At 41.0% G+C, this 23,173-nt stretch overlaps 5 non-coding genes across 5 annotated transcripts; all 5 read left to right on the top strand.

The window, feature by feature from the left end:
• The first annotated feature begins 3,421 nt into the window (after positions 1-3,421).
• On the top strand, positions 3,422-3,494 carry trnav-cac (transfer RNA valine (anticodon CAC)). The gene has a single exon. It is a non-coding gene; the product is annotated as a tRNA-Val (tRNA).
• Positions 3,495-5,471: 1,977 nt separating this feature from the next.
• On the top strand, positions 5,472-5,544 carry trnav-aac (transfer RNA valine (anticodon AAC)). Its single transcript has one exon. It is a non-coding gene; the product is annotated as a tRNA-Val (tRNA).
• A 6,080-nt stretch (positions 5,545-11,624) lies between these two features.
• On the top strand, positions 11,625-11,697 carry trnav-aac (transfer RNA valine (anticodon AAC)). Its single transcript has one exon. It is a non-coding gene; the product is annotated as a tRNA-Val (tRNA).
• A 4,027-nt stretch (positions 11,698-15,724) lies between these two features.
• Positions 15,725-15,797, top strand: trnav-aac (transfer RNA valine (anticodon AAC)). The gene has a single exon. It is a non-coding gene; the product is annotated as a tRNA-Val (tRNA).
• A 1,976-nt stretch (positions 15,798-17,773) lies between these two features.
• Positions 17,774-17,846, top strand: trnav-aac (transfer RNA valine (anticodon AAC)). The gene has a single exon. It is a non-coding gene; the product is annotated as a tRNA-Val (tRNA).
• The last annotated feature ends 5,327 nt before the right edge of the window (positions 17,847-23,173 follow it).

The raw sequence follows: 23,173 nt of genomic DNA, 5'->3' as shown, positions 1-23,173 counted from the left end.
TTGTCTGCCCATTCTGCTAGCCTTTCTATATCCTGCTGCAGTCGATTGGTATCATCCTCACTGTTTGCCACACCCCCAAGTTTGGTGTCATCAGCAAATTTAGAAATTCTACTCTCTATTCCAATATCCATGTCAATTATATATATATATCAAAAAACGCAGTGCCCCCAGCACTGACCCTTGGGGAACACCACTGTCTACTATTCTCCAGTTTCAAAAAAAAAACCTTTCTCACAACTCACTGTTTTCTACCGTTAAGCTATCCTTCAGTCTCCAAGCTGCTACTGACCCATCTATTCCATGAGCCTGAAAATGGTTATCCAGCCTTCTATGTGGTATCTTGTCAAAAGCCTTCATAAAATCCATGCCGACAACATCCATTGCATTCCCTTCATCAATGCTCCCTGTTACTTCATCAACAAATTCAATTACATTAGTCAAACACGAACTGCTTTTTACAAATCCATGCTGGCTCTCCTTAATTAGCTTAAACCTCTCCAAGTGTCCGTTAATATTTCCCTTGATTATTGTTTCTAGCACCTTACCCACCATTGATGTTAAACTGACCGGCCTGTAGTTACTAGGATTATCCTTACACCCTTTCTTGAACAGTTCTTGCATCTCTCTGTAATTTCTCTGCAAATTTGCTTCTCCATATTTCCTCACTTTTTGGTGGCTTATAGAATACATCTAGTAGTGTAATGGCCCCTCTAATATATCTTAACTATAGCCATATAGATTCAGTCCTTGTCCTCGCAGGGCATCCTCTCTCTCCAGCACTGTAACATTCTCCTTAAACAATACTGCCACACCACCTCCTACCTTTCCTTCCCTATCTTTCCTGAGCACCTTCTATCCAGGAATATTTAATACCCAATTCTGCCCTTTTTTGAGCCAGGCCTCCGTTATTGTCATGACATCATATTCCCATGTGGGTATTTGCACCTGCAGCTCACCAACCTTGTTTACTATGCTTTGTGCGTTCACATACATACACTGTAACCCTATCTTAGAACATCCTGTGTTCTCTCTTAGTCTGACCCCACCAAATACCTTACTATTTCTTACATTAGTGCTATCCTTCTCTCCAAATCTGTAGTGCATCTTGTTTCTTCTTTCTATTGGTACATCCTGGTGCCCATACCACTGCCTACTTAATTAAAATCCTCCCCAACAGCACTAGCAAACCTCCCCGTGAGGATATTTGTACTGGCTCTGTTGATTTGCAACCTGTCTGGCCTGTACTGGACCCACCTCCCCCAGAACCTGCCGCAATGCCCCAGGAATCTCAGCCCTCTTTCTACCTGTGTCATTGGTACCCATATTCACCTCGACCTCGGGCTGTTCACCTCCACCTCAGAATATTCTGCAGCCGTTCAGTGACATCCCTGACCCTGGCACCAGGGAGGCAACATTAACATCCTGGAGTCATGTCTGTCCTCCTCCTCTGTCTAACGGTCACTCATTCCCTCTTTGCCTGCACACTCCTTAGCTGTGGGGTGACCACCGCCTGAAACGTGCTGTCCAGGTAGCTCTCAGCCTCGCGGATGCTCCGCAGTGATACCAGCTGCTGCTCAAGCTCTGAAACCCGGAGTTCGAGCTCCTCCAGCTGACGACACTTCCTGCACAGGTGGTTGTCTCGGACATGGGAAGCCTCCTGGATTTCCCACATGGCACAGGATGCACATTCCGTGGCACTGAGCTGCCCTGCCATGCCTTTATTTATTCGAAACTTAACTAACTTTACAGAAAATTAAGACTAAGATGTAACTAATTAAATTTATTAATGTAATATATTATTAACAGTTACTAATTTAAAGCAGTATTACATCTTTGATAACAGTATCTTGTGTGAAAACTTATCAGATGCCTGCTAGAAGTCGTCATATTAAATCTAGGAAATCCCTCCCCTTGATTCAGTTTCCGTTTTCCTCCTGTCTATGGTAGTTTATCCTCTACTATGAAGAACGATGCAAAGTAATTATTTAGCATGCCTATCGTGTCCTTATTTTGAATTACATTGTCACATGGCTCTGTCTTTAAGGGGCTTATATTCTGTTGCATTTCTCCTGCCTTCTCCTGATTTCTCAGTGTCATGCACAGAAGTGCCTGATGCCCTCATTTCTTTAAAGTAACAAACAGACACAAACACAGGTATTCCTTCAAAATCAACCCGCAGGTGGCCACACACAGAATAAACAGAGCCAGAGAGACAGACAGAATCGGGAAACAGCGAGAAATAGACAAGAGATATTGACAAGAACTAAAGCGCTTTGCGATCAGAAAATTGCCTGAACCCCTGTGGTTAATGAAAGGGATTTTGCTGCTTGAGTTCCTTATATGCCTTGGGCTTCTGGAGAATTTGGTTCCTAATTTGCAGAAACGCGGCTCAGATATGCTGTTGTGACCGGGCCGGAGCCACCAGATTCCTGACTGCAATCAGCGACAAGAATACCATTTCAACAGTCCCGGCTAACTCAGTCGGCAAAGTATTACACTCTTAACTTCAGAATCGTGGGTTCGAGCCACCCGTTGGGGGGAAGTTATTTTGTTAAACTTTTATGTTGCTTTCAAAGCGTTATTAATTAAGCGATAACCTTGTTTTGCACAATGAAAGAAATGCTAATTGAGAAAATACTGCAGATGCTGGAAATCTGAATTAAAACAGGAAATGCTGGAGGTACTCAGCAAGTCAGGCAGCATCTGCGAAGAGAGAAACAGGGTAAACGTTTCAGGTCGATAAGCTTTCGTCAGAACTGGAAAAAATAGCGAATGGAACAGATTTTTAAGCAAGTGTACGGGATTCAATGAGATCATGGCTGATCTTCTGCCTCAATTCCATTCACCAGCCACATCGCCACTTCCCTTGATTCCCTTACCAGTCAGAAATCTACCGACTTCTGTTTGGAATATACCCAATGACTGAGCATCCACTGCCTTCTGAGGTTGAGAATTGCAAAGATTCACAAGCCTCTGAGTGAAGAAATGTCTCCTCATCTGACTCTCAAATGGCCGGCCCCTTATCCTGAGACTCTGCCTCCTAGTTCGAGACTCTCCAGCCAGGGGAAACAACCTCTCATCTTCTACCGTTTCAAGCCCTCCAAGAAAATTGTACCTTTCAATGACAACACATCTCGTACTTCTGAACTCCAGAGATTATAGGCCCAACCTACTCAATCTCTCCTCATAGGACAATCCAATCATCATTGAAAATAATCAGGTTTGATTCCCAGTCAGGGATTTCAGTTCTGACAAAGACCATTGAAGTCTGTGAGAATCTTAATAATTGTATTAAAACCAACAAAAATGTGTGTTGCACACTGAAGGAAATTGTAACATGTTTGCTGGGTGGCAGTCAAACTTTAAAAACTTTCTTCATAGATTCATAGATGTCTAGCAAAAGGCGAGTGTTTGATCCAGCGTTTTCGTAGTGTAGTGGTTATCACGTTCGCCTCACACGCGAAAGGTCCCCGGTTCGAAACCGGGCAGAAACATTTTGTAAATCATGTTCATTTAAATCGTAGAAAAATGGATCAATTCGCATTTGTTATGCAATGTAACAAAGTCCTGTTACATTTGTGTTATTCTGTACAGTTGTGCACACACACAGAACACTACGGTTTCGCTCGCTCACTTCCGTTTCCAGCCCTGACCGTGCAGACAGCCCCTCTCAAAGTTGCACATTCCGGCTGCTTTCAGTTGAATTGTGAAAGATTATTCAAGGATCCTGCAGCTTTACCTCGGTTCACAACAGCAGATCTAAGCCCCGTTTCTGCAAACTACAAACCATGTTTTCCAGAATTCCAAGGTGTATACGGAACTCAACCATTAAAATTCCCTTCATTAACCACAGGGGTTCAGGCAATTTTCTATGATTCTATAAAAAGTTATTGAAGTTTGACTGTCATCCGGTATACATGTTAGCAATTCCTGCAGTGTGCAACAAAATGTTGTGGGTTGATTAATGTTAATAGAAACAATTATGAAGTGTCTCACAGACTTCAATGATCCCTTAATACCGTTGGTTAACTAAAATCTATCAATTGCAGGTTAAAATGAGGAATTCATATTGCATCTTTGAAAGAGCTATCCAATCAGTCCCACTCCGCTGCTCTTCCCCCATAGCCCTGCTGAAACTCCTGCCAGTGGAAACGGTTTCCCCCTTAATTTTGATCACCTCTATTAAATCTCCCCTGACCAGTGATTAATGGAGCTCAACGCGGGCAAGTGTCAGATCATCCACTTGGGGCCTAGCAAAGATCAGTCAGTGTGTGGTCTGAAAACATCATGTGAGAGAATCGGTTTTTTCTGTGAAATAGCCGGTCCCGTTAAATTTTACAAATGTTGCCCCAGATCGCTGCTCTCTCAAGCAATGAACATTTTAAACCATTCTCCTGAAATGCAATGTGTTAAATGAGATATGGGTTAACAGTTCAGGAAATGCAAAGAGCAAAATAAATGTATGAAGTTTCGACTGTCCCTCAGTAACCATATTATTATGTCTTTCATTCCGCAAAATAAAGTTACCGGTTAATTAATGGTGATTAAAGCAGTTCTTATTTATTCACATTAGATGCATGTAATTAATTTAATAAAATTACATCGCATTCATGAATAAGAAACGGTGATATCAAAATTTCTTCCCTAACCGTGAATCGAACACAGCCTGCAACACTGATAGGAATAAATTATTGAATTATTTAATGGTGCCTCGAAAAATATCACACTACTAAATTAAAATCACTGCTATAATGTGTTTCGGTGTTGAAGGGGATTGAAAATAGCCCAGACTGCGCCCGCGGTGAGACAGAATTCGAACTTACAAAGAAGTTGGTGCTGCGAAGTAACCGCCAAGCGAAAGCTGACACCGATTAATGAAGGAGACACCGCTCAATATAAAGGAAGAGCTCACAAACGTTAACTTTCTGTATTCTGTGCAAAAGGACTCTCAAATCCTTGAATATACTCAATGACTGAGCATCCACTGCCCTCTGAGGTTGAGAATTGCAAAGATCACAAGCCTCTGAGTGAAGAAATGTCTCCTCATCTGAGTCTCAAATAGCCGGCCCCTAATCCTCAGACTCTGCCCCCCAGTTCTAGACTCTCCAGCCAGGGGAAACAACCTCTCAGCTTCTACCATTTCAAGCCCTCCAAGAAAATTATACGTTTCAATGAGAACACCTCTCGTTCTTCTGAACTCCAAAGATTATAGGCCCAATCTGCTCAATCTCTCCTCATAGGACAATCCTATCATCATTGAAAACAATCAGGTTTGATTCCCAGTCAGGGATTTCAGTTCTGACAAAGACCATTGAAGTCTGTGAGAATCTTAATAATTGTATTAAAACCAACAAAAATGTGTGTTGCACACTGAAGGAAATTGTAACATGTTTGCCGGGTGACAGTCAAACTTTAATAACTTTCGTCAGAGATTCATAGATTTATAACAAAAGGCGACGGTTTTATCCAACGTTTCCGTAGTGTAGTGGTTATCACGTTCGCCTAACACGCGAAAAGTCCCCGGTTCGAAACCGGGCGGAAACATTTTGTAAATCATGTTCATTTAAATCGTAGAAAAATGGATCAATTCCCATTTGTTATGCAAAGTAACAAAGTCCTGTTACAGTTGTGTTATTCTGTACAGTTATGCACACACACAAAACACTACGGTGTCGCTCGCTCACTTCCATTTCCAGCCCTGACCGTGCAGACAGCCCCTCTCAAAGCTGCACAATCCGGCTGCTTTCAATTGAATTGTGAAAGATTATTCAAGGATCCTGCAGCTTTACTTCGGTTCACAACAGCAGATCGAAGCCGCGTTGCTGCAAACTACAAACCATGTTTTCCAGAATTCCAAGGTGTATACGGAACTCAACCATTAAAATTCCCTTCATTAACCTCAGGGATTCAGGTAATTTTCTTTGATTCTATAACAAGTTATTAAAGTTTGACTGTCATCCGGTATACATGTTAGCAATTCCTGCAGTGTGCAACAAAATGTTGTGGGTTGATTAATGATAATAGAAACAATTATGAAGTGTCTCACAGACTTCAATGATTCCTTAATACCGTTGGTTGACTAAAAGCTATCAATCGCAGGTTAAAATGAGCAATTCATGATGCATCTTTGAAAGAGCTATCCAATCAGTCCCACTCCGCTGCTCTTCCCCCATAGCCCTGCTGACACTCCTGCCAGTGGAAACTGTTTCCCCCATAATTTTGATCACCTCTATTAAATCTCCCCTGACCAGTGATTAATGGAGTTCAACGCGGGCAAGTACCAGATCATCCACTTGGGGCCGAGCAAAGATCGGTCAGTGTGTGGTCTGAAAACATCATGTGAGACAATAGTTTTTTTCTGTGAAGTAGCCGGTCCCGTTAAATTTTACAAAACTTGCCCCAGATCGCTGCTCTCTCAAGCAATGAACATTTTAAACCATTCTCCTAAAATGCAATGGGTAAAATGAGATATGAGTTATCAGTTCAGGAGATGCAAAGAGCAAAATAAATGAATGAAGTTTCGACTGTCCCTCAGTAGCCATATTATCATGCCTTTCATTCTGCAAAATAAAGTTACCGGTTAATTCATGGTGATTAAAGCAGTTCTTATTTATTCACATTAGATGCATGTAATTAATTTAATAAAATTACATCGCATTCATGAATAAGAAACGGTGATATCAAAATTTCTTCCCTAACCGGGAATCGAACCCAGCTCGCGATACTGATAGGAATACGTTATTGAATCATTTAATGGTGCCTCAAAAAATATCACACTGCTAAATTAAAATCACTGCTTTAATGTGTTTCGGTGTTGAAGGGGATTGAAAAAAGCCCAGACTGCGCCCGCGGTGAGACAGCGTTCGAACTTACAAAGAAGTTGGTGCTGTGAAGTAACAGCTGGGCGAAAGCTGACACCGATAAAAGGACGAGAAACCGCTCAATATAAAGGATGAGCTCACAAACGTTAATTTCTGTATTCTGTGTAAAAGGACACCCAAATTCTTGAATATACTCAATGACTGAGCATCCACTGCCCTCTGAGGTTGAAAATTGCAAAGATTCACAAGCCTCTGAGTGAAGAAATGTCTCCTCATCTGAGTCTCAAATGGCCGGCCCCTTATCCTGAGACTCTGCCTCCTAGTTCGAGACTCTCCAGCCAGGGGAAACAACCTCTCATCTTCTACCGTTTCAAGCCCTCCAAGAAAATTGTACCTTTCAATGACAACACATCTCGTACTTCTGATCTCCAGAGATTATAGGCTCAATCTACTCAATCTCTCCTCATAGGACAATCCAATCATCATTGAAAATAATCAGGTTTGATTCCCAGTCAGGGATTTCAGTTCTGACAAAGACAATTGAAGTCTGTGAGAATCTTATTAATTGTATTAAATCCAACAAAAATGTGTGTTGCACACTGAAGGAAATTGTAACATGTTTGCTGGGTGACAGTCAAACATTAATAACTTTCTTCATAGATTCATAGATTTATAGCCAAAGGCGACAGCTTTATACAGCGTTTCCGTAGTGTAGTGGTTATCACGTTCGCCTAACAAGCGAAATAGTCCCCGGTTCGAAACCGCGCGGCAACATTTTGTAAATCATGTTCATTTATGTCGTAGAAAAATGGATCAATTCGCATTTGTTATGCAGTGTAACAAAGTCCTGTTACATTTGTGTTATTCTGTACAGTTCTGCACACACACAGAACACTACGGTGTCGCTCGCTCACTTCCGTTTCCGGACCTGACAGTGCAGACAGCCCCTCTCAAAGCTGCACATTCCGGCTGCTTTCAGTTGAATTGTGAAAGATTATTCAAGGATCCTGCAGCTTTACCTCGGTTCACAACAGCAGATCTAAGCCGCGTTTCTGCAAACTACAAACCATGTTTTCCAGAATTCCAAGGTGTATACGGAACTCAAACATTAAACTTCCCTTCATTAACCACAGAGGTTCAGGCAATTTTCTCTGATTCTATAAAACGTTATTAAAGTTTGACTGTCATCCGTTATACATGTTAACAATTCCTGCAGTGTGCAACAAAATGTTGTGGGTGGATTATTGATAATAGAAACAATTATGAAGTGTCTCACAGACTTCAATGATCCCTTAATAACGTTGGTTAACTAAAATCTATCAATCGCAGGTTAAAATGAGCAATTCATGATGCATCTTTGAACGAGCTATCCAATCAGTCCCACTCCGCTGCTCTTCCCCCATAGCCCTGCTGACACTCCTGCCAGTGGAAACTTTTTCCCCCATAATTTTGATCACCTCTATTAAATCTCCCCTGACCAGTGATTAATGGAGTTCAACGCGGGCAAGTGTCAGAACATCCACTTGGGGCCGAGCAAAGATTGGTCAGTGTGTGGTCTGAAAACATCATGTGAGAGAATAGGTTTTTTCTGTGAAATAGCCGGTCCCGATAAATTTTACAAATCTTGCCCCAGATCGCTGATCTCTCAAGCAATGAAGATTTTAAACTATTCTCCGAAAATGCAATGTGTAAAATGAGATATGGGTTAACAGTTCAGGAGATGCAAAGAGCAAAATAAATGAATGAAGTTTCGACTGTCCCTCAGTAACCGTATTATCATGTCTTTCATTCTGCAAAATAAAGTTACCGGTTAAGTAATGGTGATTATAGCAGTTCTTATTTATTCACATTAGATGCATGTAATTAATTTAATAAAATTACATCGCATTCATGAATAAGAAACGGTGATATCAACATTTCTTCCCTAACCGGGAATCGAACCCAGCTCGGGATACTGATAGGAATACGTTATTGAATCATTTAATGGTGCCTCAAACAATATCACACTGCTAAATTAAAATCACTGCTTTAATGTGTTTCGGTGTTGAAGGGGATTGAAAAAAGCCCAGACTGCACCCGCGGTGAGACAGAGTTCGAACTTACAAAGAAGTTGGTGCTGTGAAGTAACGGCAGGGCGAAAGCTGACACCGATTAAAGGACGAGAAACCGCTCAATCTAAAGGATGAGCTCACAAACGTTAATTTCTGTATTCTGTGTAAAAGGACTCCCAAATCCTTGAATATACTCAATGACTGAGCATCCACTGCCCTCTGAGGTTGAGAATTGCAAAGATTCACAAGCCTCTGAGTGAAGAAATGTCTCCTCATCTGACTCTCAAATGGCCGGCCCCTTATCCTGAGACTCTGCCCCCTAGTTCTAGACTCTCCAGCCAGGGGAAACAACCTCTCAGCTTCTACCCTTTCAAGCCCTCCATGAAAATTGTACCTTTCAATGAGAACTCCTCTCGTTCTTCTGAACGCCAGAGATTATAGGTCCAATCTACTCAATCTCTCCTCATAGGACAATCCTATCATCATTGAAAACAATCAGGTTTGATTCCCAGTCAGGGATTTCAGTTCTGACAAAGACCATTTAAGTCTGTGAGAATCGTAATAATTGTATTAAAACCAACAAAAATGTGTGTTGCATACTGAAGGAAATTGTAACATGTTTGCTGGGTGGCAATCAAACTTTAAAAACTTTCTTCATAGATTCATAGATGTATAGCAAAAGGCGAGTGTTGGATCCAGCGTTTTCGTAGTGTAGTGGTTATCACATTCGCTTAACCCATTCGAAAACTCCCCGGTTCGGAACCGGGCGGAAACATTTTGTAAATCATGTTCATTGAAATCGTCGAAAAATGGATCAATTCGCATTTGGTATGCAATGTAACAAAGTCCTGTTACATTTGTGTTATTCTGTACAGTTGTGCACACACACAGAACACTACGGTTTCGCTCGCTCACTTCCGTTTCCAGCCCTGACCGTGCAGACAGCCCCTCTCAAAGTTGCACATTCCGGCTGCTTTCAGTTGAATTGTGAAAGATTATTCAATGATCCTGCAGCTTTACCTCGGTTCACAACAGCAGATCTAAGCCCCGTTTCTGCCAACTACAAACCATGTTTTCCAGAATTCCAAGGTGTATACGGAACTCAACCATTAAAATTCCCTTCATTAACCACAGGGGTTCAGGCAATTTCCTATGATTCTATAAAAAGTTATTGAAGTTTGACTGTCATCCGGTATACATGTTAGCAATTCCTGCAGTGTGCAACAAAATGTTGTGGGTTGATTAATGATAATAGAAACAATTATGAAGTGTCTCACAGACTTCAATGATTCCTTAATACCGTTGGTTAACTAAAATCTATCAATTGCAGGTTAAAATGAGGAATTCATATTGCATCTTTGAAAGAGCTATCCAATCAGTGCCACTCCGCTGCTCTTCCCCCATAGCCCTGCTGACACTCCTGCCAGTGGAAACGGTTTCCCACTTAATTTTGATCACCTCTATTAAATCTCCCCTGACCAGTGATTAATGGAGCTCAACGCGGGCAAGTGTCAGATCATCCACTTGGGGCCTAGCAAAGATCAGTCACTGTGTGGTCTGAAAACATCATGTGAGAGAATCGGTTTTTTCTGTGAAATAGCCGGTCCCGTTAAATTTTACAAATGTTGCCCCAGATCGCTGCTCTCTCAAGCAATGAACATTTTAAACCATTCTCCTGAAATGCAATGTGTTAAATGAGATATGGGTTAACAGTTCAGGAGATGCAAAGAGCAAAATAAATGAATGAAGTTTCGACTGTCCCTCAGTAACCATATTATCATGTCTTTCATTCTGCAAATTAAAGTTACCGGTTAATTAATGGTGATTATAGCAGTTCTTATTTATTCACATTAGATGCATGTAATTAATTTAATAAAATGACATCGCATTCATGAATAAGAAACAGTGATATCAAAATTTCTTCCCTAACCGGGACTCGAACCTAGCTCATAACACTGATAAGAATACGTTATTGAATTATTTAATGGTGCCTCGAAAAATGTAACGCTGCTAAATTTAAATCACTGCTTTAATGTGTTTCGGTGTTGAAGGGGATTGAAAAAAGCCCAGACTGCGCCCGCGGTGAGACAGAGTTCGAACTTACAAAGAAGTTAGTGCTGCGAAGTAACCGCTGAGCGAAAGCTGACACCGATTAAAGGACGAGAAACCGCTCAATATAAAGGATGAGCTCACAAACGTTAATTTCTGTATTCTGTGTAAAAGGACTCCCAAATCCTTGAATATACTCAATGACTGAGCATCCACTGCCCTCTGAGGTTGAGAATTGCAAAGATTCACAAGCCTCTGAGTGAAGAAATGTCTCCTCATCTGAGTCTCAAATGGCCGGCCCCTTATCCTGAGACTCTGCCCCCTAGTTCTAGACTCTCCAGCCAGGGGAAACAACCTCTCAGCTTCTACCCTTTCAAGCCCTCCATGAAAATTGTACCTTTCAATGAGAACTCCTCTCGTTCTTCTGAACGCCAGAGATTACAGGCCCAATCTACTCAATCTCTCCTCATAGGACAATCCTATCATCATTGAAAACAATCAGGTTTGATTCCCAGTCAGGGATTTCAGTTCTGACAAAGACCATTTAAGTCTGTGAGAATCGTAATAATTGTATTAAAACCAACAAAAATGTGTGTTGCACACTGAAGGAAATTGTAACATGTTTGCTGGGTGGCAGTCAAACTTTAAAAACTTTCTTCATAGTTTCATAGATGTATAGTAAAAGGCGAGTGTTGGATCCAGCGTTTCCGTAGTGTAGTGGTTATCATGTTCGCCTAACACGCGAAAAGTCCCCGGTTCGAAACCGGGCCGAAACATTTTGTAAATCATGTTCATTTAAATCGTAGAAAAATGGATCAATTCCCATTTGTTATGCAAAGTAACAAAGTCCTGTTACAGTTGTGTTATTCTGTACAGTTATGCACACACACAGAACACTACGGTGTCGCTCGCTCACTTCCGTTTCCAGCCCTGACCGTGCAGACAGCCCCTCTCAAAGCTGCACAATCCGGCTGCTTTCAGTTGAATTGTGAAAGATTATTCAAGGATCCTGCAGCTTTACTTCGGTTCACAACAGCAGATCGAAGCCGCGTTGCTGCAAACAACAAACCATGTTTTGCAGAATTCCAAGGTGTGTACGGAACTCAACCATTAAAATTCCCTTCATTAACCTCAGGGGTTCAGGTAATTTTCTTTGATTCTATAACAAGTTATTAAAGTTTGACTGTCATCCGGTATACATGTTAGCAATTCCTGCAGTGTGCAACAAAATGTTGTGGGTTGATTAATGATAATAGAAACAATTATGAAGTGTCTCACAGACTTCAATGATTCCTTAATACCGTTGGTTGACTAAAAGCTATCAATCGCAGGTTAAAATGAGCAATTCATGATGCATCTTTGAAAGAGCTATCCAATCAGTCCCACTCCGCTGCTCTTCCCCCATAGCCCTGCTGACACTCCTGCCAGTGGAAACTGTTTCCCCCATAATTTTGATCACCTCTATTAAATCTCCCCTGACCAGTGATTAATGGAGTTCAACGCGGGCAAGTACCAGATCATCCACTTGGGGCCGAGCAAAGATCGGTCAGTGTGTGGTCTGAAAACATCATGTGAGAGAATAGTTTTTTTCTGTGAAGTAGCCGGTCCCGTTAAATTTTACAAAACTTGCCCCAGATCGCTGCTCTCTCAAGCAATGAACATTTTAAACCATTCTCCTAAAATGCAATGGGTAAAATGAGATATGAGTTATCAGTTCAGGAGATGCAAAGAGCAAAATAAATGAATGAAGTTTCGACTGTCCCTCAGTAGCCATATTATCATGCCTTTCATTCTGCAAAATAAAGTTACCGGTTAATTCATGGTGATTAAAGCAGTTCTTATTTATTCACATTAGATGCATGTAATTAATTTAATAAAATTACATCGCATTCATGAATAAGAAACGGTGATATCAAAATTTCTTCCCTAACCGGGAATCGAACCCAGCTCGCGATACTGATAGGAATACGTTATTGAATCATTTAATGGTGCCTCAAAAAATATGACACTGCTAAATTAAAATCACTGCTTTAATGTGTTTCGGTGTTGAAGGGGATTGAAAAAAGCCCAGACTGCGGCCGCGGTGAGACAGCGTTCGAACTTACAAAGAAGTTGGTGCTGTGAAGTAACAGCTGGGCGAAAGCTGACACCGATAAAAGGACGAGAAACCGCTCAATATAAAGGATGAGCTCACAAACGTTAATTTCTGTATTCTGTGTAAAAGGACACCCAAATTCTTGAATATACTCAATGACTGAGCATCCACTGCCCTCTGAGGTTGAAAATTGCAAAGATTCACAAGCCTCTGAGTGAAGAAATGTCTCCTCATCTGAGTCTCAAATGGCCGGCCCCTTATCCTGAGACTCTGCCTCCTAGTTCGAGACTCTCCAGCCAGGGGAAACAACCTCTCATCTTCTACCGTTTCAAGCCCTCCAAGAAAATTGTACCTTTCAATGACAACACATCTCGTACTTCTGATCTCCAGAGATTATAGGCTCAATCTACTCAATCTCTCCTCATAGGACAATCCAATCATCATTGAAAATAATCAGGTTTGATTCCCAGTCAGGGATTTCAGTTCTGACAAAGACAATTGAAGTCTGTGAGAATCTTATTAATTGTATTAAATCCAACAAAAATGTGTGTTGCACACTGAAGGAAATTGTAACATGTTTGCTGGGTGACAGTCAAACTTTAATAACTTTCTTCATAGATTCATAGATTTATAGCCAAAGGCGACAGCTTTATACAGCGTTTCCGTAGTGTAGTGGTTATCACGTTCGCCTAACAAGCGAAATAGTCCCCGGTTCGAAACCGCGCGGCAACATTTTGTAAATCATGTTCATTTATGTCGTAGAAAAATGGATCAATTCGCATTTGTTATGCAGTGTAACAAAGTCCTGTTACATTTGTGTTATTCTGTACAGTTCTGCACACACACAGAACACTACGGTGTCGCTCGCTCACTTCCGTTTCCGGACCTGACAGTGCAGACAGCCCCTCTCAAAGCTGCACATTCCGGCTGCTTTCAGTTGAATTGTGAAAGATTATTCAAGGATCCTGCAGCTTTACCTCGGTTCACAACAGCAGATCTAAGCCGCGTTTCTGCAAACTACAAACCATGTTTTCCAGAATTCCAAGGTGTATACGGAACTCAAACATTAAACTTCCCTTCATTAACCACAGAGGTTCAGGCAATTTTCTCTGATTCTATAAAACGTTATTAAAGTTTGACTGTCATCCGTTATACATGTTAACAATTCCTGCAGTGTGCAACAAAATGTTGTGGGTGGATTATTGATAATAGAAACAATTATGAAGTGTCTCACAGACTTCAATGATCCCTTAATAACGTTGGTTAACTAAAATCTATCAATCGCAGGTTAAAATGAGCAATTCATGATGCATCTTTGAACGAGCTATCCAATCAGTCCCACTCCGCTGCTCTTCCCCCATAGCCCTGCTGACACTCCTGCCAGTGGAAACTTTTTCCCCCATAATTTTGATCACCTCTATTAAATCTCCCCTGACCAGTGATTAATGGAGTTCAACGCGGGCAAGTGTCAGAACATCCACTTGGGGCCGAGCAAAGATTGGTCAGTGTGTGGTCTGAAAACATCATGTGAGAGAATAGGTTTTTTCTGTGAAATAGCCGGTCCCGATAAATTTTACAAATCTTGCCCCAGATCGCTGATCTCTCAAGCAATGAAGATTTTAAACTATTCTCCGAAAATGCAATGTGTAAAATGAGATATGGGTTAACAGTTCAGGAGATGCAAAGAGCAAAATAAATGAATGAAGTTTCGACTGTCCCTCAGTAACCGTATTATCATGTCTTTCATTCTGCAAAATAAAGTTACCGGTTAAGTAATGGTGATTATAGCAGTTCTTATTTATTCACATTAGATGCATGTAATTAATTTAATAAAATTACATCGCATTCATGAATAAGAAACGGTGATATCAACATTTCTTCCCTAACCGGGAATCGAACCCAGCTCGGGATACTGATAGGAATACGTTATTGAATCATTTAATGGTGCCTCAAACAATATCACATTGCTAAATTAAAATCACTGCTTTAATGTGTTTCGGTGTTGAAGGGGATTGAAAAAAGCCCAGACTGCACCCGCGGTGAGACAGAGTTCGAACTTACAAAGAAGTTGGTGCTGTGAAGTAACGGCAGGGCGAAAGCTGACACCGATTAAAGGACGAGAAACCGCTCAATCTAAAGGATGAGCTCACAAACGTTAATTTCTGTATTCTGTGTAAAAGGACTCCCAAATCCTTGAATATACTCAATGACTGAGCATCCACTGCCCTCTGGGGTTGAGAATTGCAAAGATTCACAAGCCTCTGAGTGAAGAAATGTCTCCTCATCTGACTCTCAAATGGCCGGCCCCTTATCCTGAGACTCGGCCCCCTAGTTCTAGACTCTCCAGCAAGGGGAAACAACCTCTCAGCTTCTACCCTTTCAAGCCCTTCATGAAAATTGAACCTTTCAATGAGAACTCCTCTCGTTCTTCTGAACTCCAGAGATTATAGGCCCAATCTACTCAATCTCTCCTCATAGGACAATCCTATCATCATTGAAAACAATCAGGTTTGATTCCCAGTCAGGGATTTCAGTTCTGACAAAGACCATTGAAGTCTGTGAGAATCTTAATAATTGTATTAAAACCAACAAAAATGTGTGTTGCACACTGAAGGAAATTGTAACATGTTTGCTGGGTGGCAGTCAAACTTTAAAAACTTTCTTCATAGATTCATAGATGTATAGCAAAAGGCGATTATTTAACCAGCGTTTTCGTAGTGTAGTGGTTATCACGTTCGCCTAACACGCGAAAAGTCCTCGGTTCGAAACCGGGCGGAAAGATTTTGTAAATCATGTTCATTTGAATCGTAGAAAAATGGATTAATTCGCATTTGTTATGCAATGTAACAAAGTCCTGTTACATTTGTGTTATTCTGTACAGTTGTGCACACACACAGAACACTACGGTTTCGCTCGCTCACTTCCGTTTCCAGCCCTGACCGTGCAGACAGCCCCTCTCAAAGTTGCACATTCCGGCTGCTTTCAGTTGAATTGTGAAAGATTATTCAAGGATCCTGCAGCTTTACCTCGGTTCACAACAGCAGATCTAAGCCCCGTTTCTGCCAACTACAAACCATGCTTTCCAGAATTCCAAGGTGTATACGGAACTCAAACATTAAAATTCCCTTCATTAACCACAGGGGTTCAGGCAATTTCCTATGATACTATAAAAAGTTATTGAAGTTTGACTGTCATCCGGTATACATGTTAGCAATTCCTGCAGTGTGCAACAAAATGTTGTGGGTTGATTAATGATAATAGAAAGAATTATGAAGTGTCTCACAGACTTCAATGATCCCTTAATACCGTTGGTTAACTAAAATCTATCAATTGCAGGTTAAAATGAGGAATTCATATTGCATCTTTGAAAGAGCTATCCAATCAGTGCCACTCCGCTGCTCTTCCCCCATAGACCTGCTGACACTCCTGCCAGTGGAAACGGTTTCCCACTTAATTTTAATCACCTCTATTAAATCTCCCCTGACCAGTGATTAATGGAGCTCAACGCGGGCAAGTGTCAGATCATCCACTTGGGGCCTAGCAAAGATCAGTCACTGTGTGGTCTGAAAACATCATGTGAGAGAATCGGTTTTTTCTGTGAAATAGCCGGTCCCGTTAAATTTTACAAATGTTGCCCCAGATCGCTGCTCTCTCAAGCAATGAACATTTTAAACCATTCTCCTGAAATGCAATGTGTTAAATGAGATATGGGTTAACAGTTCAGGAGATGCAAAGAGCAAAATAAATGAATGAAGTTTCGACTGTCCCTCAGTAACCATATTATCATGTCCTTCATTCTGCAAAATAAAGTTACCGGTTAATTAATGGTGATTATAGCAGTTCTTATTTATTCACATTAGATGCATGTAATTAATTTAATAAAATGACATCGCATTCATGAATAAGAAACAGTGATATCAAAATTTCTTCCCTAACCGGGAATCGAACCTAGCTCATAACACTGATAAGAATACGTTATTGAATTATTTAATGGTGCCTCGAAAAATGTAACGCTGCTAAATTTAAATCACTGCTTTAATGTGTTTCGGTGTTGAAGGGGATTGAAAAAAGCCCAGACTGCGCCCGCGGTGAGACAGAGTTCGAACTTACAAAGAAGTTAGTGCTGCGAAGTAACCGCTGAGCGAAAGCTGACACCGATTAAAGGACGAGAAACCGCTCAATATAAAGGATGAGCTCACAAACGTTAATTTCTGTATTCTGTGTAAAAGGACTCCCAAATCCTTGAATATACTCAATGACTGAGCATCCACTGCCCTCTGAGGTTGAGAATTGCAAAGATTCACAAGCCTCTGAGTGAAGAAATGTCTCCTCATCTGACTCTCAAATGGCCGGCCCCTTATCCTGAGACTCGGCCCCCTAGTTCTAGACTCTCCAGCAAGGGGAAACAACCTCTCAGCTTCTACCCTTTCAAGCCCTTCATGAAAATTGAACCTTTCAATGAGAACTCCTCTCGTTCTTCTGAACTCCAGAGATTATAGGCCCAATCTACTCAATCTCTCCTCATAGGACAATCCTATCATCATTGAAAACAATCAGGTTTGATTCCCAGTCAGGGATTTCAGTTCTGACAAAGACCATTGAAGTCTGTGAGAATCTTAATAATTGTATTAAAACCAACAAAAATGTGTGTTGCACACTGAAGGAAATTGTAACATGTTTGCTGGGTGGCAGTCAAACTTTAAAAACTTTCTTCATAGATTCATAGATGTATAGCAAAAGGCGATTATTTAACCAGCGTTTTCGTAGTGTAGTGGTTATCACGTTCGCCTAACACGCGAAAAGTCCTCGGTTCGAAACCGGGCGGAAACATTTTGTAAATCATGTTCATTTGAATCGTAGAAAAATGGATTAATTCGCATTTGTTATGCAATGTAACAAAGTCCTGTTACATTTGTGTTATTCTGTACAGTTGTGCACACACACAGAACACTACGGTTTCGCTCGCTCACTTCCGTTTCCAGCCCTGACCGTGCAGACAGCCCCTCTCAAAGTTGCACATTCCGGCTGCTTTCAGTTGAATTGTGAAAGATTATTCAAGGATCCTGCAGCTTTACCTCGGTTCACAACAGCAGATCTAAGCCCCGTTTCTGCCAACTACAAACCATGCTTTCCAGAATTCCAAGGTGTATACGGAACTCAAACATTAAAATTCCCTTCATTAACCACAGGGGTTCAGGCAATTTCCTATGATACTATAAAAAGTTATTGAAGTTTGACTGTCATCCGGTATACATGTTAGCAATTCCTGCAGTGTGCAACAAAATGTTGTGGGTTGATTAATGATGATAGAACAATTATGAAGTGTCTCACAGGCTTCAATGATCCCTTAATACCGTTGGTTAACTAAAATCTATCAATTGCAGGTTAAAATGAGGAATTCTTATTGCATCTTTGAAAGAGCTATCCAATCAGTGCCACTCCGCTGCTCTTCCCCCATAGCCCTGCTGACACTCCTGGATGTGGAAACGGTTTCCCCCTTAATTTTGATCACCTCTATTAAATCTCCCCTGACCAGTGATTAATGGAGCTCAACGCGGGCAAGTGTCAGATCATCCACTTGGGGCCTAGCAAAGATTAGTCAGTGTGTGGTCTGAAAACATCATGTGAGAGAATCGGTTTTTTCTGTGAAATAGCCGGTCCCGTTAAATTTTACAAATGTTGCCCCAGATCGCTGCTCTCTCAAGCAATGAACATTTTAAACCATTCTCCTGAAATGCAATGTGTTAAATGAGATATGGGTTAACAGTTCAGGAGATGCAAAGAGCAAAATAAATGAATGAAGTTTCGACTGTCCCTCAGTAACCATATTATCATGCCTTTCATTCTGCAAAATAAAGTTACCGGTTAATTAATGGTGATTATAGCAGTTCTTATTTATTCACATTAGATGCATGTAATTAATTTAATAAAATTACATCGCATTCATGAATAAGAAACGGTGATATCAAAATTTCTTCTCTAACCGGGAATCGAACCTAGCTCGAAACACTGATAAGAATACGTTATTGAATTATTTAATGGTGCCTCGAAAAATGTCACGCTGCTAAATTTAAATCACTGCTTTAATGTGTTTCGGTGTTGAAGGGGATTGAAAAAAGCCCAGACTGCGCCCGCGGTGAGACAGAGTTCGAACTTACAAAGAAGTTAGTGCTGCGAAGTAACCGCTGAGCGAAAGCTGACACCGATTAAAGGACGAGAAACCGCTCAATATAAAGGATGAGCTCACAAACGTTAATTTCTGTATTCTGTGTAAAAGGACTCCCAAATCCTTGAATATACTCAATGACTGAGCATCCACTGCCCTCTGAGGTTGAGAATTGCAAAGATTCACAAGCCTCTGAGTGAAGAAATGTCTCCTCATCTGACTCTCAAATGGCCGGCCCCTTATCCTGAGACTCTGCCCCCTAGTTCTAGACTCTCCAGCCAGGGGAAACGACCTCTCAGCTTCTACCCTTTCAAGCCCTCCATGAAAATTGTACCTTTCAATGAGAACTCCTCTCGTTCTTCTGAACGCCAGAGATTATAGGCCCAATCTACTCAATCTCTCCTCATAGGACAATCCTATCATCATTGAAAACAATCAGGTTTGATTCCCAGTCAGGGATTTCAGTTCTGACAAAGACCATTTAAGTCTGTGAGAATCGTAATAATTGTATTAAAACCAACAAAAATGTGTGTTGCATACTGAAGGAAATTGTAACATGTTTGCTGGGTGGCAGTCAAACTTTAAAAACTTTCTTCATAGTTTCATAGATGTATAGTAAAAGGCGAGTGTTGGATCCAGCGTTTTCGTAGTGTAGTGGTTATCACATTCGCTTAACACATTCGAAAACTCCCCGGTTCGAAACCGGGCGGAAACATTTTGTAAATCATGTTCATTTAAATCGGAGAAAAATGGATCAATTCGCATTTGTTATGCAATGTAACAAAGTCCTGTTACATTTGTGTTATTCTGTACAGTTGTGCACACACACAGAACACTACGGTTTCGCTCGCTCACTTCCGTTTCCAGCCCTGACCGTGCAGACAGCCCCTCTCAAAGTTGCACATTCCGGCTGCTTTCAGTTGAATTGTGAAAGATTATTCAAGGATCCTGCAGCTTAACCTCGGTTCACAACAGCAGATCTAAGCCGCGTTTCTGCAAACTCCAAACCATGTTTTCCAGAATTCCAAGGTGTATACGGAACTCAAACATTAAACTTCCCTTCATTAACCACAGGGGTTCAGGCAATTTTCTCTGATTCTATAAAACGTTATTAAAGTTTGACTGTCATCCGTTATACATGTTAACAATTCCTGCAGTGTGCAACAAAATGTTGTGGGTGGATTATTGATAATAGAAACAATTATGAAGTGTCTCACAGACTTCAATGATTCCTTAATATCGTTGGTTAACTAAAATCTATCAATCGCAGGTTAAAATGAGCAATTCATGATGCATCTTTGAACGAGCTATCCAATCAGTCCCACTCCGCAGGTCGTCCCCCATAGCCCTGCTGACAATCCTGCCAGTGGAAACTTTTTCCCCCATAATTTTGAACACCTCTATTAAATCTCCCCTGACCAGTGATTAATGGAGTTCAACGCGGGCAAGTGTCAGATCATCCACTTGGGGCCTAGCAAAGATTGGTCAGTGTGTGGTCTGAAAACATCATGTGAGAGAATAGGTTTTTTCTGTGAAATAGCCGGTCCCGATGAATTTTACAAATCTTGCCCCAGATCGCTGATCTCTCAAGCAATGAAGATTTTAAACTATTCTCCTAAAATGCAATGTGTAAACTGAGATATGGGTTAACAGTTCAGGAGATGCAAAGAGCAAAATAAATGAATGAAGTTTCGACTGTCCCTCAGTAACCATATTATCATGTCTTTCATTCTGCAAAATAAAGTTACCGGTTAAGTAATGGTGATTATAGCAGTTCTTATTTATTCACATTAGATGCATGTAATTAATTTAATAAAATTACATCGCATTCATGAATAAGAAACGGTGATATCAAAATTTCTTCTCTAACCGGGAATCGAACCCAGCTCGCAACACTGATAGGAATACGTTATTGAATTATTTAATGGTGCCTCGAAAAATGTCACGCTGCGAAATTTAAATCACTGCTTTAATGTGTTTCGGTGTTGAAGGGGATTGAAAAAAGCCCAGACTGCGCCCGCGGTGAGACAGAGTTCGAACTTACAAAGAAGTAAGTGCTGCGAAGTGACCGCTGAGCGAAAGCTGACACCGATTAAAGGACGAGAAACCGCTCAATAAAGAGGATGAGCTCACAAACGTTAATTTCTGTATTCTGTGTAAAAGGACTCCCAAATCCTTGAATATACTCAATGACTGAGCATCCACTGCCCTCTGAGGTTGAGAATTGCAAAGATTCACAAGCCTCTGAGTGAAGAAATGTCTCCTCATCTGACTCTCAAATGGCCGGCCCCTTATCCTGAGACTCTGCCCCCTAGTTCTAGACTCTCCAGCCAGGGGAAACAACCTCTCAGCTTCTACCCTTTCAAGCCCTCCATGAAAATTGTACCTTTCAATGAGAACTCCTCTCGTTCTTCTGAACGCCAGAGATTATAGGCCCAATCTACTCAATCTCTCCTCATAGGACAATCCTATCATCATTGAAAACAATCAGGTTTGATTCCCAGTCAGGGATTTCAGTTCTGACAAAGACAATTGAAGTCTGTGAGAATCGTAATAATTGTATTAAAACCAACAAAAATGTGTGTTGCACACTGAAGGAAATTGTAACATGTTTGCTGGGTGGCAGTCAAACTTTAAAAACTTTCTTCATAGTTTCATAGATGTATAGTAAAAGGCGAGTGTTTGATCCAGCGTTTTCGTAGTGTAGTGGTTATCACATTCGCTTAACACATTCGAAAACTCCCCGGTTCGAAACCGGGCGGAAACATTTTGTAAATCATGTTCATTTAAATCGGAGAAAAATGGATCAATTCGCATTTGTTATGCAATGTAACAAAGTCCTGTTACATTTGTTTTATTCTGTACAGTTGTGCACACACACAGAACACTCCGGTTTTGCTCGCTCACTTCCGTTTCCAGCCCTGACCGTGCAGACAGCCCCTCTCAAAGTTGCACATTCCGGCTGCTTTCAGTTGAATTGTGAAAGATTATTCAAGGATCCTGCAGCTTAACCTCGGTTCACAACAGCAGATCTAAGCCGCGTTTCTGCAAACTCCAAACCATGTTTTCCAGAATTCCAAGGTCTATACGGAACTCAAACATTAAACTTCCCTTCATTAACCACAGGGGTTCAGGCAATTTTCTCTGATTCTATAAAACGTTATTAAAGTTTGACTGTCATCCGTTATACATGTTAACAATTCCTGCAGTGTGCAACAAAATGTTGTGGGTGGATTATTGATAATAGAAACAATTATGAAGTGTCTCACAGACTTCAATGATTCCTTAATATCGTTGGTTAACTAAAATCTATCAATCGCAGGTTAAAATGAGCAATTCATGATGCATCTTTGAACGAGCTATCCAATCAGTCCCACTCCGCAGGTCGTCCCCCATAGCCCTGCTGATACACCTGCCAGTGGAAACTTTTTCCCCCATAATTTTGATCACCTCTATTAAATCTCCCCTGACCAGTGATTAATGGAGTTCAACGCGGGCAAGTGTCAGATCATCCACTTGGGGCCTAGCAAAGATTGGTCAGTGTGTGGTCTGAAAACATCATGTGAGAGAATAGTTTTTTTCTGTGAAATAGCCGGTCCCGATAAATTTTACAAATCTTGCCCCAGATCGCTGATCTCTCAAGCAATGAAGATTTTAAACTATTCTCCTAAAATGCGATGTGTAAAATGAGATATGGGTTAACAGTTCAGGAGATGCAAAGAGCAAAATAAATGAATGAAGTTTCGACTGTCCCTCAGTAACCATATTATCATGTCTTACATTCTGCAAAATAAAGTTACCGGTTAAGTAATGGTGATTATAGCAGTTCTTATTTATTCACATTAGATGCATGTAATTAATTTAATAAAATTACATCGCATTCATGAATAAGAAACGGTGATATCAACATTTCTTCCCTAACCGGGAATCGAACCCAGCTCGCGATACTGATAGGAATACGTTATTGAATCATTTAATGGTGCCTCAAACA

The sequence above is a fragment of the Somniosus microcephalus genome, unplaced genomic scaffold (genome assembly GCF_052327205.1).
Source record: "Somniosus microcephalus isolate GS21.2 unplaced genomic scaffold, FLI_Smic_1.0 unresolved_chr4, whole genome shotgun sequence".
In the NCBI taxonomy this organism is placed as follows: domain Eukaryota; kingdom Metazoa; phylum Chordata; class Chondrichthyes; order Squaliformes; family Somniosidae; genus Somniosus; species Somniosus microcephalus.
This window is presented reverse-complemented; position numbering and strand designations above follow the sequence as displayed.